This window comes from Octopus bimaculoides, chromosome 22 (assembly GCF_046866305.1).
Source record: "Octopus bimaculoides isolate indiv1 chromosome 22, ASM4686630v1, whole genome shotgun sequence".
Taxonomy (NCBI): Eukaryota; Metazoa; Mollusca; class Cephalopoda; order Octopoda; family Octopodidae; genus Octopus; species Octopus bimaculoides.
Genome location: NC_142949.1, coordinates 5,971,501 through 5,984,000, shown reverse-complemented (window position 1 = coordinate 5,984,000; position 12,500 = coordinate 5,971,501). Strand labels below are relative to the sequence as shown.

Below are 12,500 nucleotides of genomic sequence, written 5' to 3'. Positions count from 1 at the left end.
TGAAGACGTGTTCCGGCGCCCGCTGCAGCAGCGCGACGCCGAGCGAACGGCGAAGCAACCGCCGCGCGGGAGCGCAGCGACACACACGGCCCGACCGACCCGGTCCTCGGAGCCAATCCTTCTTCCGAAGGTACGGATCCATTTTGCCGACTTCCCTTACCTACATTGGCGCTATCGACGAGAGGCTGTACACCTTGGAGACCTGCTGCGGATGGTGGGTACGGACCGACTCGAGAGCTGCGAATCGTTACGGACCCGGATTTTCCAGGGCCGCCGAGAGCGCACCGGACGCCGCCCGAGACGCGGCGCTCTACAGGTACCATATCCGTATCTCCGGACGAGCCGATTCCACGGACGCGGTCCTTTACGAAGAAGAGAGAACTCTTCCCGGGGCTCCCGGCAACGTCTCCGGGCTCGCTTGCGTTGCCGCTGCTTCGCCCGACCGCCGGCTTCGACGACAAACGCGCTGCTAGGAGCGGCGCGCCGCGTTCCCACCGCCGGACGAGCACTCTCCGAGTTCGGGTTCGGGAATATTAACCCGATTCCCTTTCGATGCGAGGCCGGCCGCATCTGCTGCTGCTATTATATTTGCTACAACCGCTTTCGTGACGGATCCGGCGCCTTTCGTGGAAGCTTTCGCCCGCTTCTTAGGACCGACTGACCCGTGCTCGACCGCCGTTGGCACGGAACCCTTCTCCACTTCGGTCTTCGAAGGTCTCGTTCGAATATTTGCTACTACCACCGAGATCTGCACCCGCGGTCGGCTTCACCCGGGCTCGCGCCCGCGGCTTCCATGCACGTCGCGGCGCCCTCCTACTCGACCGGGCATCGGAAAGTCGCCTCGCCGGCGATCGCGCAACCTGTCGCCCGGCCGGTCCGGCATCGGTCGCTCGCTCCAGCGCCATCCATTTTCGGGGCCGGTCGATTCGGCAGGTAAGTTGTTACACACTCCTGAGCGGATTCCGACTTCCGTGGCCACCGTCCTGCTGTCTATATCGACCGACACCCTTTCGGGGATCTAATGGGCGAAGCGTAGGGCACCTTAGCCGGACGTTCGGTTCATCCCACATCACCAGTTCTGCTTACCAAAAGTGGCCCACTTGGCACCGTGCATTCGTCGCAAGAAACGCGCAAAATAATTATCATTATTCCCAACGATTCGTAAACGGCCGCCTCCGTTCGGGAGAGGAGGAGTAGCGCGGCCCGTTTCGCCCGTTCCGAGTTCGAGAGTAGATCGAGGCCGTCAACGTCCCCGGGGCCTCCAGTCGTTCGCTTTACCGGACGGAATTGCGTGTCGTTCTCCTGCTGGCGCCAGCTATCCTGAGGGAAACTTCGGAGGGAACCAGCTACTAGACGGCTCGATTGGTCTTTCGCCCCTACACCCGGTTCCGACGATCGATTTGCACGTCAGAGGCGCTTCGGACTTCCACCAGAGTTTCCTCTGGCTTCGTCCCGACCGGGCGTGGATCGCCATCTTTCGGGTCCCCGGCCGCCTGCTACACCTGAGTCGGAGCGTGAACGCGCGCTTTCGAGCGCGAACGCGCGGGCCCGACCCGGGAACGATACTTCGAAACGCCGCGTGTTACAAAAAAAGAAGCGAGCCGCCGCCACCACCACCGCTGATGCTGCAGCAACCGACGAGATTAGACGACGGCGGCAGCAACTGCGGCGGCTGCTGCGACAGCGGCCCAACTCCCTTCCCCCGAGCGGCGACGTGTCACGTTCTCGCTTTCGCTGTGCCGTCGGAGTTCGCAAAGTGAAAGGCTCCAACGACTCGCAGTCGACTGGGACTCCTCGGTCCGTGTTTCAAGACGGGTCGGGTAGGTTGCCGATGCTCGTCGCTGACCGGCAGCAGCGGGCGGCTTTTCGGGCGATCCCGCCGACTCCTCCAACAACCACCGCTCCTGCTGCTGTAGCACCACGCGCAAAGACGAGGAGCAAGTAGAAGAAGTAGTAGAAGAAGAAGGAGGTGCAGGCGGGCGGCCGCGTCGCTTTCGCGACTCGCTGCGTCGTGAGTGCTGAGGGCGAGGTGCGTTAGCCCGTCTCCGTCGGTTAGCCGTGCCAGCGCTTTCGTGGAGCGACGGGCCCGGTCGAGAGAAGCGCGTGGATCCCGACGCCGGTCGGTCCCCGCGTGAACGGGTTCCGGACGCCGAGGCGCTCGTCTGCGACCTGCGGACGCCGCGCGCCTACCGGCCCGACGGGAACGGGTCGCGACGACGGATCGGAGGGGAAGTGCGTCCGATGCCGGCGCCACGGAAATCGAGCGCCGACGAGGCGGCAGACGACCGCCCGCGGAAACGAGCGGCCGCCACCGACGCGTTCGTCGGCGACGACGGCGCCTTAGGAGGCGGGGGTGAAAGTGGCAGCGGACTGAGTCCCCTCGCGATCGCGGTGAGCGGTCCTACCCGTTTACCCCTGGGCGGTTTCACGGTCTCTTGAACTCTCTCTCCAAAGTTCTTTTCAACTTTCCCTCGCGGTACTTGTCGGCTATCGGACTCGTCCCCGTATTTAGCCTTGGATGGAGCTTACCACCCGCTTTGGGCTGCGTTCCCAAGCAACCCGACTCTCGGGCCGAAAAGAAACACCGCCGATCGCCGCCGGCTCCGAATGGGCCTGGCACCCGCTCTGGGCAGCCCCGATCGAGGGGACTCCGAACCTAGCCGGGCGAAACGATCGACCGTGTACGACCCTTGCGCCACAGCTCTCGACGACCGGCGCGGCCGACGAGATTCGGCGTTGGGCTTCTCCCGGTTCACTCGCCGTTACTTAGGGAATCCCGGTTGGTTTCTTTTCCTCCGCTTAGCGATATGCTTAAGTTCGGCGGGTAGTCTCGTCCGAGTCGAGGGCAGCTTAGAAAAAAATAAAAAGTCGTCGCTGCGGCAAACCGCATTCGATTCGTCGTCGTCGTCGTCGTCGTCTTCGATGGCCTGCACGAACGCTCGCAAACGAGATCCACAGAGCGAACACCGACCGAAGATGCAGACGGCTGCGGCGGCGGCGGCAACGGCCGCCACGGAGTAATAAGAGGAGGCAACGACGGCGAGGGCGGCAGGCAGAAGAGTGCGCACGAACGGCGGACGGTGCGTTCCCTGCTGCTACTGCACATGTCGGCCGCTCCGTGGCAGGTGTCGCAGCGATGACGGTCTGGCATTGCGGGAGACGGAGGATCGAGCGGCGCGCGCTCGCTAGTCGTGCCGGAAGCAGAAGCAGTAGCGAGAACGAAAGGCGAGCTGTTCACGCTGCCCGCCCGCTTCCACGGCGCGCGCCCTTTCCTGCGACTCCCGACTCCCCGCCGCTGCTGCTGCTGCAACGGCGGACGGCTTTTTCGTGTCGTGACCGCCTCTCGACCGGACGGGGCCCCGGGACGATGGGATCCCGGGGCCGCAATGTGCGTTCGAGGTGTCGATGTTCACTGAGTCCTGCAATTCGCATCAGTTCACGCGGATAGCCGCGCTCTTCATCGACGGACGAGCCGAGTGATCCCCCGTCCAGGGTTTCGGTATTTGCTACTACTACTACTACGCCTACCAGCACTGCTGATGCTGGCCGACGCAGAGGCGAGGAAAGGAAGGAAGACGAGAGAGATATTGATGTTCGTGGAGCCGCAAAGCGTGCAGCACCGTCGGCCTAGCGCACTGTATTCGGGCGGACGCAGGCTGGGTGAAAACTGCGCGGTCGGCAGCTGCCAGAGAGAGAACGAGAAGGAAGCATAACGACTTGCGGGCTTCGTTCACCGCTGATGACGCCGCCGCTTCTACTTGCTCGTTGCTCGGCTGAGGCTGAGGCTGCACTGTTAGAGGGCCGACGATTGCGAGGGGGCCCGGCCGCGGCTTACGAAACCGGCTGGATGGCGCCGGAAAGGCGAGGAGGAGGCGACGACGACGACGACGACGGCGATGTTGGCCGGCCGACGCCAGGAAGGAAGACGAGAGAGATATTGATGTTCGTGGAGCCGCAAAGCGTGCAGCACCGTCGGCCTAGCGCACTGTATTCGGGCGGACGCAGGCTGGGTGAAAACTGCGCGGTCGGCAGCTGCCAGAGAGAGAACGAGAAGGAAGCATAACGACTTGCGGGCTTCGTTCACCGCTGATGACGCCGCCGCTTCTACTTGCTCGTTGCTCGGCTGAGGCTGAGGCTGCACTGTTAGAGGGCCGACGATTGCGAGGGGGCCCGGCCGCGGCTTACGAAACCGGCTGGATGGCGCCGGAAAGGCGAGGAGGAGGCGACGACGACGACGACGACGGCGATGTTGGCCGGCCGACGCCAGGAAGGAAGACGAGAGAGATATTGATGTTCGTGGAGCCGCAAAGCGTGCAGCACCGTCGGCCTAGCGCACTGTATTCGGGCGGACGCAGGCTGGGTGAAAACTGCGCGGTCGGCAGCTGCCAGAGAGAGAACGAGAAGGAAGCATAACGACTTGCGGGCTTCGTTCACCGCTGATGACGCCGCCGCTTCTACTTGCTCGTTGCTCGGCTGAGGCTGAGGCTGCACTGTTAGAGGGCCGACGATTGCGAGGGGGCCCGGCCGCGGCTTACGAAACCGGCTGGATGGCGCCGGAAAGGCGAGGAGGAGGCGACGACGACGACGGCGATGTTGGCCGGCCGACGCCAGGAAGGAAGACGAGAGAGATATTGATGTTCGTGGAGCCGCAAAGCGTGCAGCACCGTCGGCCTAGCGCACTGTATTCGGGCGGACGCAGGCTGGGTGAAAACTGCGCGGTCGGCAGCTGCCAGAGAGAGAACGAGAAGGAAGCATAACGACTTGCGGGCTTCGTTCACCGCTGATGACGCCGCCGCTTCTACTTGCTCGTTGCTCGTTGCTCGGCTGAGGCTGCACTGTTAGAGGGCCGACGATTGCGAGGGGGCCCGGCCGCGGCTTACGAAACCGGCTGGATGGCGCCGGAAAGGCGAGGAGGAGGCGACGACGACGACGACGACGGCGATGTTGGCCGGCCGACGCCAGGAAGGAAGACGAGAGAGATATTGATGTTCGTGGAGCCGCAAAGCGTGCAGCACCGTCGGCCTAGCGCACTGTATTCGGGCGGACGCAGGCTGGGTGAAAACTGCGCGGTCGGCAGCTGCCAGAGAGAGAACGAGAAGGAAGCATAACGACTTGCGGGCTTCGTTCACCGCTGATGACGCCGCCGCTTCTACTTGCTCGTTGCTCGGCTGAGGCTGAGGCTGCACTGTTAGAGGGCCGACGATTGCGAGGGGGCCCGGCCGCGGCTTACGAAACCGGCTGGATGGCGCCGGAAAGGCGAGGAGGAGGCGACGACGACGACGACGACGGCGATGTTGGCCGGCCGACGCCAGGAAGGAAGACGAGAGAGATATTGATGTTCGTGGAGCCGCAAAGCGTGCAGCACCGTCGGCCTAGCGCACTGTATTCGGGCGGACGCAGGCTGGGTGAAAACTGCGCGGTCGGCAGCTGCCAGAGAGAGAACGAGAAGGAAGCATAACGACTTGCGGGCTTCGTTCACCGCTGATGACGCCGCCGCTTCTACTTGCTCGTTGCTCGGCTGAGGCTGAGGCTGCACTGTTAGAGGGCCGACGATTGCGAGGGGGCCCGGCCGCGGCTTACGAAACCGGCTGGATGGCGCCGGAAAGGCGAGGAGGAGGCGACGACGACGACGACGACGGCGATGTTGGCCGGCCGACGCCAGGAAGGAAGACGAGAGAGATATTGATGTTCGTGGAGCCGCAAAGCGTGCAGCACCGTCGGCCTAGCGCACTGTATTCGGGCGGACGCAGGCTGGGTGAAAACTGCGCGGTCGGCAGCTGCCAGAGAGAGAACGAGAAGGAAGCATAACGACTTGCGGGCTTCGTTCACCGCTGATGACGCCGCCGCTTCTACTTGCTCGTTGCTCGGCTGAGGCTGAGGCTGCACTGTTAGAGGGCCGACGATTGCGAGGGGGCCCGGCCGCGGCTTACGAAACCGGCTGGATGGCGCCGGAAAGGCGAGGAGGAGGCGACGGCGACGACGGCGATGTTGGCCGGCCGACGCCAGGAAGGAAGACGAGAGAGATATTGATGTTCGTGGAGCCGCAAAGCGTGCAGCACCGTCGGCCTAGCGCACTGTATTCGGGCGGACGCAGGCTGGGTGAAAACTGCGCGGTCGGCAGCTGCCAGAGAGAGAACGAGAAGGAAGCATAACGACTTGCGGGCTTCGTTCACCGCTGATGACGCCGCCGCTTCTACTTGCTCGTTGCTCGGCTGAGGCTGAGGCTGCACTGTTAGAGGGCCGACGATTGCGAGGGGGCCCGGCCGCGGCTTACGAAACCGGCTGGATGGCGCCGGAAAGGCGAGGAGGAGGCGACGGCGACGACGGCGATGTTGGCCGGCCGACGCCAGGAAGGAAGACGAGAGAGATATTGATGTTCGTGGAGCCGCAAAGCGTGCAGCACCGTCGGCCTAGCGCACTGTATTCGGGCGGACGCAGGCTGGGTGAAAACTGCGCGGTCGGCAGCTGCCAGAGAGAGAACGAGAAGGAAGCATAACGACAGCGGAAACGATTTGCGGGCTTCGTTCACCGCTGATGACGCCGCCGCCGCCGCTTCTACTTGCTCGTTGCTCGGCTGAGGCTGAGGCTGCACTGTTAGAGGGCCGACGATTGCGAGGGGGCCCGGCCGCGGCTTACGAAACCGGCTGGATGGCGCCGGAAAGGCGAGGAGGAGGCGAGGAGGCGAGAGAGATATTGAGGTTCGTGGAGCCGCAAAGCGTGCAGCACCGTCGGCCTAGCGCACTGTATTCGGGCGGACGCAGGCTGGGTGAAAACTGCGCGGTCGGCAGCTGCCAGAGAGAGAACGAGAAGGAAGCATAACGACAGCGGAAACGATTTGCGGGCTTCGTCCACCGCTGATGACGCCGCCGCTTCTACTTGCTCGTTGCTCGGCTGAGGCTGAGGCTGCACTGTTAGAGGGCCGACGAGTGCGAGGGGGCCCGGCCGCGACTTACGAAACCGGCTGGCTGGCGCCGGAAAGGCGAGGAGGAGGAGGAGGAGACGGAGGAGCGGAGCAGGGCTGCTGCTGCTGCTGCTGCGGTAATGATCCTTCCGCAGGTTCACCTACGGAAACCTTGTTACGACTTTTACTTCCTCTAAGCGATCGGGTTCGGTCGTCTTCTCCGGGCCATCAGAGAACGCGCCGGCGACGGCGCGGAACGCCGCCGCGCGTAAGCGAACTCGTCGGCCAGATCCGAGGACCTCACCGGACCGTTCGATCGGTAGTAGCGACGGGCGGTGTGTACAAAGGGCAGGGACGTGATCGACGCGGGCTGATGACCCGCGCCTACCGGGAATTCCTCGTTCACGGGGTTGGTTCCAGGCCCCGATCCCTATCACGGGAGGTGGTTCAGAGGTTTCCCGACCCTCTCGGGCCGGGGGAGACGCGCCCGCTGATACCTCCAGTGTAGCGCGCGTGCGGCCCCGGACATCTAAGGGCATCACAGACCTGTTATCGCTCCGCCTCGTGCGGCTTTCTGCCGCCCGTCCCTCTAAGAAGCGCTGCGTTCGCCAACCGACTGGCCCGGGCGCGACGGCGTGCCGCCGCCGGGCTCGCGCGGGCCGAGCCGACCGAGTCACCGCCGCCGCTCCGCAACCGACGCCGCAACCACGCCGCGTGCGAACCGCCATCCCAGACCAACCCGCACACCAACCCGCGAGGAGCGGAGCACGAAAGGCTGCTAAGAAGGCAGTTGCCGGACGCGGCCGCAGCGCCGGACGCGAAGGAGAGCGGCGGCAACGGCAAGCACGGGCCGCGCGCGGAGCTACCGACGATGGCTTCGGCGCCGCCTCGCTACCGGAAAAGCACTAATCGACGCGCTAGTTAGCAGGCCGGAGTCTCGTTCGTTATCGGAATCAACCAGACGGATCGCTCCACCAACTAAGAACGGCCATGCACCACCACCCACCGAATCGAGAAAGAGCTATCGATCTGTCAATCCTACCGGTGTCCGGACCGGGTGAGTTTTCCCGTGTTGAGTCAAATTAAGCCGCAGGCTCCACTCCTGGTGGTGCCCTTCCGTCAATTCCTTTAAGTTTCTGTTTTGCAACCATACTCCCCCCGGAACCGACTATGGTTTCCCGCGCAGGCTCCCCGCCGGGTCATCGAAGCGAACGCCGGCGGAGCGCCAGTCGGCATCGTTTACGGTCGGAACTACGACGGTATCTGATCGTCTTCGAACCTCCGACTTTCGCTCTTGATCGAGGAAAACGTGCTTGCCACACGCCGTCGCTGCAGTGCGTCTTGCGACGATCCAAGAATTTCACCTCTAACGTCGCAATACGAGTGGCCCCGATCGCTCCCTTCGATCATTGCCTCGTCGTGAACGGAGACCGACGGATGACGCGCGGACGAGGCCATTTTCCATCATTCCATGCTTTTCGTATGCAAGCCGGCGGGGCTCGCTCTGAGCACTCTAATTTTTTCACAGTGAACGTACCGGCCGCCTCGGACACTCGGCGAAGAGCACCCTCGGAGGAACCGTGCGGGCCGAAACGACCGGGAGGTGGACGCGCTACCGAAACGCGTGCGAGCGGCGATGCCCCGGGCGACGCTCGACCCCCGTTTGTTTCCCCCGAAAACACCGCGTACCGCCGCAAGCGACGGAGGAGACGGCGGCGGCGGCGGCGGCAGCAGCGACGACGGCGGCGAGGCCGAACGATCGCGTGCCGATGCCGATGCCGACCGACCGACCGACCGACCGAGAGGACGGAAGCGGAAGCTACGGAGGCGGGTGACGGGCTACCGGAGAGACCGTCGCAGCGACGATGCGCGCAGAGCTCCGCGGCCCGACCGCGCACGCACCGGCGAATAGGGCCGGGAGTGCGAACGGACGACCGAAGCGGACGCGCGCGAGGCACGCCCGCGACGGCGCCGTCGCCCCGAACGTGCTGGGGCACGTTTTCGAGACCCGAATTCCGACTACGAGCTTTTCAAACGCAACAATTTTAATATACGCTACCGGAGCTGGAATTACCGCGGCTGCTGGCACCAGACTTGCCCTCCGGTCGATCCTCGTTAACGGATTTGAAGTGTACTCATTCCGATCGCGGGGCCTCGACAGAGTCCCGCGTCGTTATTTTTCGTCACTACCTCCCCGTGCCGGGAGTGGGTAATTTGCGCGCCTGCTGCCTTCCTTGGATGTGGTAGCCGTTTCGCATGCTCCCTCTCCGGAATCGAACCCTGATTCCCCGTTACCCGTTGCCACCACGGTCGGCACTTACCGGGCCGTCGACAGTTGATAGGGCGGACTCGCGGGGGACCCGTCGCGCGAAGGCTAGTCGATACTAGCCCGTGCGATCGTACTGACAGTTATCCAGAGTCACCAAAATCGAAGGGGCGTGAAGCCGACGCACGCCTAGACCCGCGCGCGTGCGAAGCACGGCGACGGCGGCTGCTGCGACGGCCCGTACGCGTCGGTCTCAGTCTAATATTTGCGCCGCGACCAATGCGGAAGGCCGACCGTATCGTCGCGACCGGCGGCGGCGGGAACTGGCGAGCAGTCCCGGAACCAACCCGGCCGAGCGGGCGCCGGCGACGACCGGCAGCGGCTGGGACGACGCCGAGCACGCGGAGGCGCTGCGGCGACGAAGACCGCTGTTGCTGCCGGAAGCCGTTTTTCGGCCCGACGCCCGGGTGCGACCTGCGATCGCGGCTTCGGTTGCATGTATTAGCTCTAGAATTGCCACAGTTATCCACTCTCCTCGCGGTGAGGAATACGGTCCCGAGGATTAGGTCCGGTTCCTGAGCCATTCGCGGTTTCACCATTCGTTTACGGCATGAACTTACACTTGCATGGCTTAAGCTTTGAGACAAGCATATGACTACTGGCAGGATCAACCAGGTATCGTCGTCGTCGTCGTCGTCGTCGCTGTAGTAGCGTCACCGTCGCGTCGGTCGGCTGAGAGCGGAAGTCGAGGCGGATGTCGAGGCGGAAGTCCCGCTGCTGCCATCGCCGCCGCCGCCGCGCGGAGAGCAAACGAAAGCGAAGAGGAGGAGGAGGAGGAGCCTGAAAAATCGCGGCCGCCGCTGCTGCTGCGGTAGCCGTTCGTTCGTACGTACGTTACGCGTCCTAATCCGCCGCTCTGCTGTAGCAGCGGAAAAGCGCGCCAGACGGAAGAAAAAGAGTTCGCCGAGTAGAAACGGTTTGCGATCCGACTGCCGCACACCGGGCCGCTGCGGTAGGACGGGCGCCGGTGCGGGTTGAAGAAGCGAGGCGGTTTCTGGCTGCTGCTGCCGCCGCCGCCGCCGCCACGCGAGAAGGACGACGAGCGGGGAAGCGAGCGAGCCGAAACGATTGCGACAGCACGGGCTGCGGTCAACGAGAAGCGTGTGTGCGATGACGAAAACGGCGTTGTCGGCAGCCGCCGAACGAGCCAAAGCAACGACGATGCCGGGATGGGCGAGCGCGAGGAGATTGCGGGGGGGGGGCACCACCGCCGCGAAACCCGGAGTTGTAGCCACGGTTGTTGATCCGTCCCGGTCTAGCGGGACGAACACACAGCACCGCTCTCTTTCGGTGACGTCGCGTCGCCTGTGGCGGATCGGGAAGCGACAACTAGCCCGTCCGCCGCGCCGGCGGCGACGCGACACGAGGTCAGCGGCGTAACCTGACCGGGTCCTCGAAGACGACGTCGACGAGGCCGCGGGTCGGCGAGGAGGAGGAGGATACCGATCGGTCGATGGTGACAGCACGAACAGGCGGGCAGGCGGCTGTCGGCGGGGCGAGCGAGCGAGCGAATCTGACGCGGCGCACTGTATTCGGGCGGACGCAGGCTGGGTGAAAACTGCGCGGTCGGCAGCTGCCAGAGAGAGAACGAGAAGGAAGCATAACGACAGCGGAAACGATTTGCGGGCTTCGTTCACCGCTGATGACGCCGCCGCTTCTACTTGCTCGTTGCTCGGCTGAGGCTGCACTGTTAGAGGGCCGACGATTGCGAGGAGGCCCGGCCGCGGCTTACGAAACCGGCTGGATGGCGCCGGAAAGGCGAGGAGGAGGCGACGACGACGACGACGGCGATGTTGGCCGGCCGACGCCAGGAAGGAAGACGAGAGAGATATTGATGTTCGTGGAGCCGCAAAGCGTGCAGCACCGTCGGCCTAGCGCACTGTATTCGGGCGGACGCAGGCTGGGTGAAAACTGCGCGGTCGGCAGCTGCCAGAGAGAGAACGAGAAGGAAGCATAACGACAGCGGAAACGATTTGCGGGCTTCGTTCACCGCTGATGACGCCGCCGCCGCTTCTACTTGCTCGTTGCTCGTTGCTCGGCTGAGGCCGCACTGTTAGAGGGCCGACGATTGCGAGGGGGCCCGGCCGCGGCTTACGAAACCGGCTGGATGGCGCCGGAAAGGCGAGGAGGAGGCGACGGCGACGACGTTGGCCGGCCGACGCCAGGAAGGAAGACGAGAGAGATATTGATGTTCGTGGAGCCGCAAAGCGTGCAGCACCGTCGGCCTAGCGCACTGTATTCGGGCGGACGCAGGCTGGGTGAAAACTGCGCGGTCGGCAGCTGCCAGAGAGAGAACGAGAAGGAAGCATAACGACAGCGGAAACGATTTGCGGGCTTCGTTCACCGCTGATGACGCCGCTTCTACTTGCTCGTTGCTCGTTGCTCGGCTGAGGCTGCACTGTTAGAGGGCCGACGATTGCGAGGGGGCCCGGCCGCGGCTTACGAAACCGGCTGGATGGCGCCGGAAAGGCGAGGAGGAGGCGACGGCGACGACGGCGATGTTGGCCGGCCGACGCCAGGAAGGAAGACGAGAGAGATATTGATGTTCGTGGAGCCGCAAAGCGTGCAGCACCGTCGGCCTAGCGCACTGTATTCGGGCGGACGCAGGCTGGGTGAAAACTGCGCGGTCGGCAGCTGCCAGAGAGAGAACGAGAAGGAAGCACAACGACAGCGGAAACGATTTGCAGGCCTCGTTCACCGCTGCTACTTGCTCGTTGCTTGTTGCTCGTTGCTCGGCTGAGGCTGAGGCTGCACTGTTAGAGGGCCGACGATTGCGAGGGGGCCCGGCCGCGGCTTACGAAACCGGCTGGATGGCGCCGGAAAGGCGAGGAGGAGGCGACGACGACGACGACGACGACGGCGATGTTGGCCGGCCGACGCCAGGAAGGAAGACGAGAGAGATATTGATGTTCGTGGAGCCGCAAAGCGTGCAGCACCGTCGGCCTAGCCCACTGTATTCGGGCGGACGCAGGCTGGGTGAAAACTGCGCGGTCGGCAGCTGCCAGAGAGAGAACGAGAAGGAAGCATAACGACAGCGGAAACGATTTGCGGGCTTCGTTCACCGCTGATGACGCCGCCGCTTCTACTTGCTCGTTGCTCGGCTGAGGCTGCACTGTTAGAGGGCCGACGATTGCGAGGGGGCCCGGCCGCGGCTTACGAAACCGGCTGGATGGCGCCGGAAAGGCGAGGAGGAGGCGAGGAGGAGGCGACGACGACGACGGCGATGTTGGCCGGCCGACGCCAGGAAGGAAGACGAGAGAGATATTGATGTTC

The 12,500-nt window shown here is 64.1% G+C and overlaps 1 protein-coding gene, 2 non-coding genes and 1 pseudogene across 5 annotated transcripts in view; all 4 read right to left on the bottom strand.

Moving 5' to 3' along the window:
* The window catches only part of LOC149131378 (large subunit ribosomal RNA), a 5,185-nt gene extending 2,337 nt beyond the window's left edge, over positions 1-2,848 (bottom strand). Inside the window, exon 1 of the ribosomal RNA XR_016238032.1 lies at positions 1-2,848. This exon is cut by the window's left edge and continues 2,337 nt beyond it. This is a non-coding gene — a ribosomal RNA (large subunit ribosomal RNA).
* The window catches only part of LOC106869635 (uncharacterized), a 272,331-nt gene that overhangs the window by 246,396 nt on the left and 13,435 nt on the right, over positions 1-12,500 (bottom strand). The window lies entirely within an intron of this gene.
* On the bottom strand, positions 3,338-3,496 carry LOC149131377 (5.8S ribosomal RNA). The gene has a single exon (XR_016238031.1). It is a non-coding gene; the product is annotated as a 5.8S ribosomal RNA (ribosomal RNA).
* Positions 7,040-9,845, bottom strand: LOC149131376 (small subunit ribosomal RNA; annotated as a pseudogene).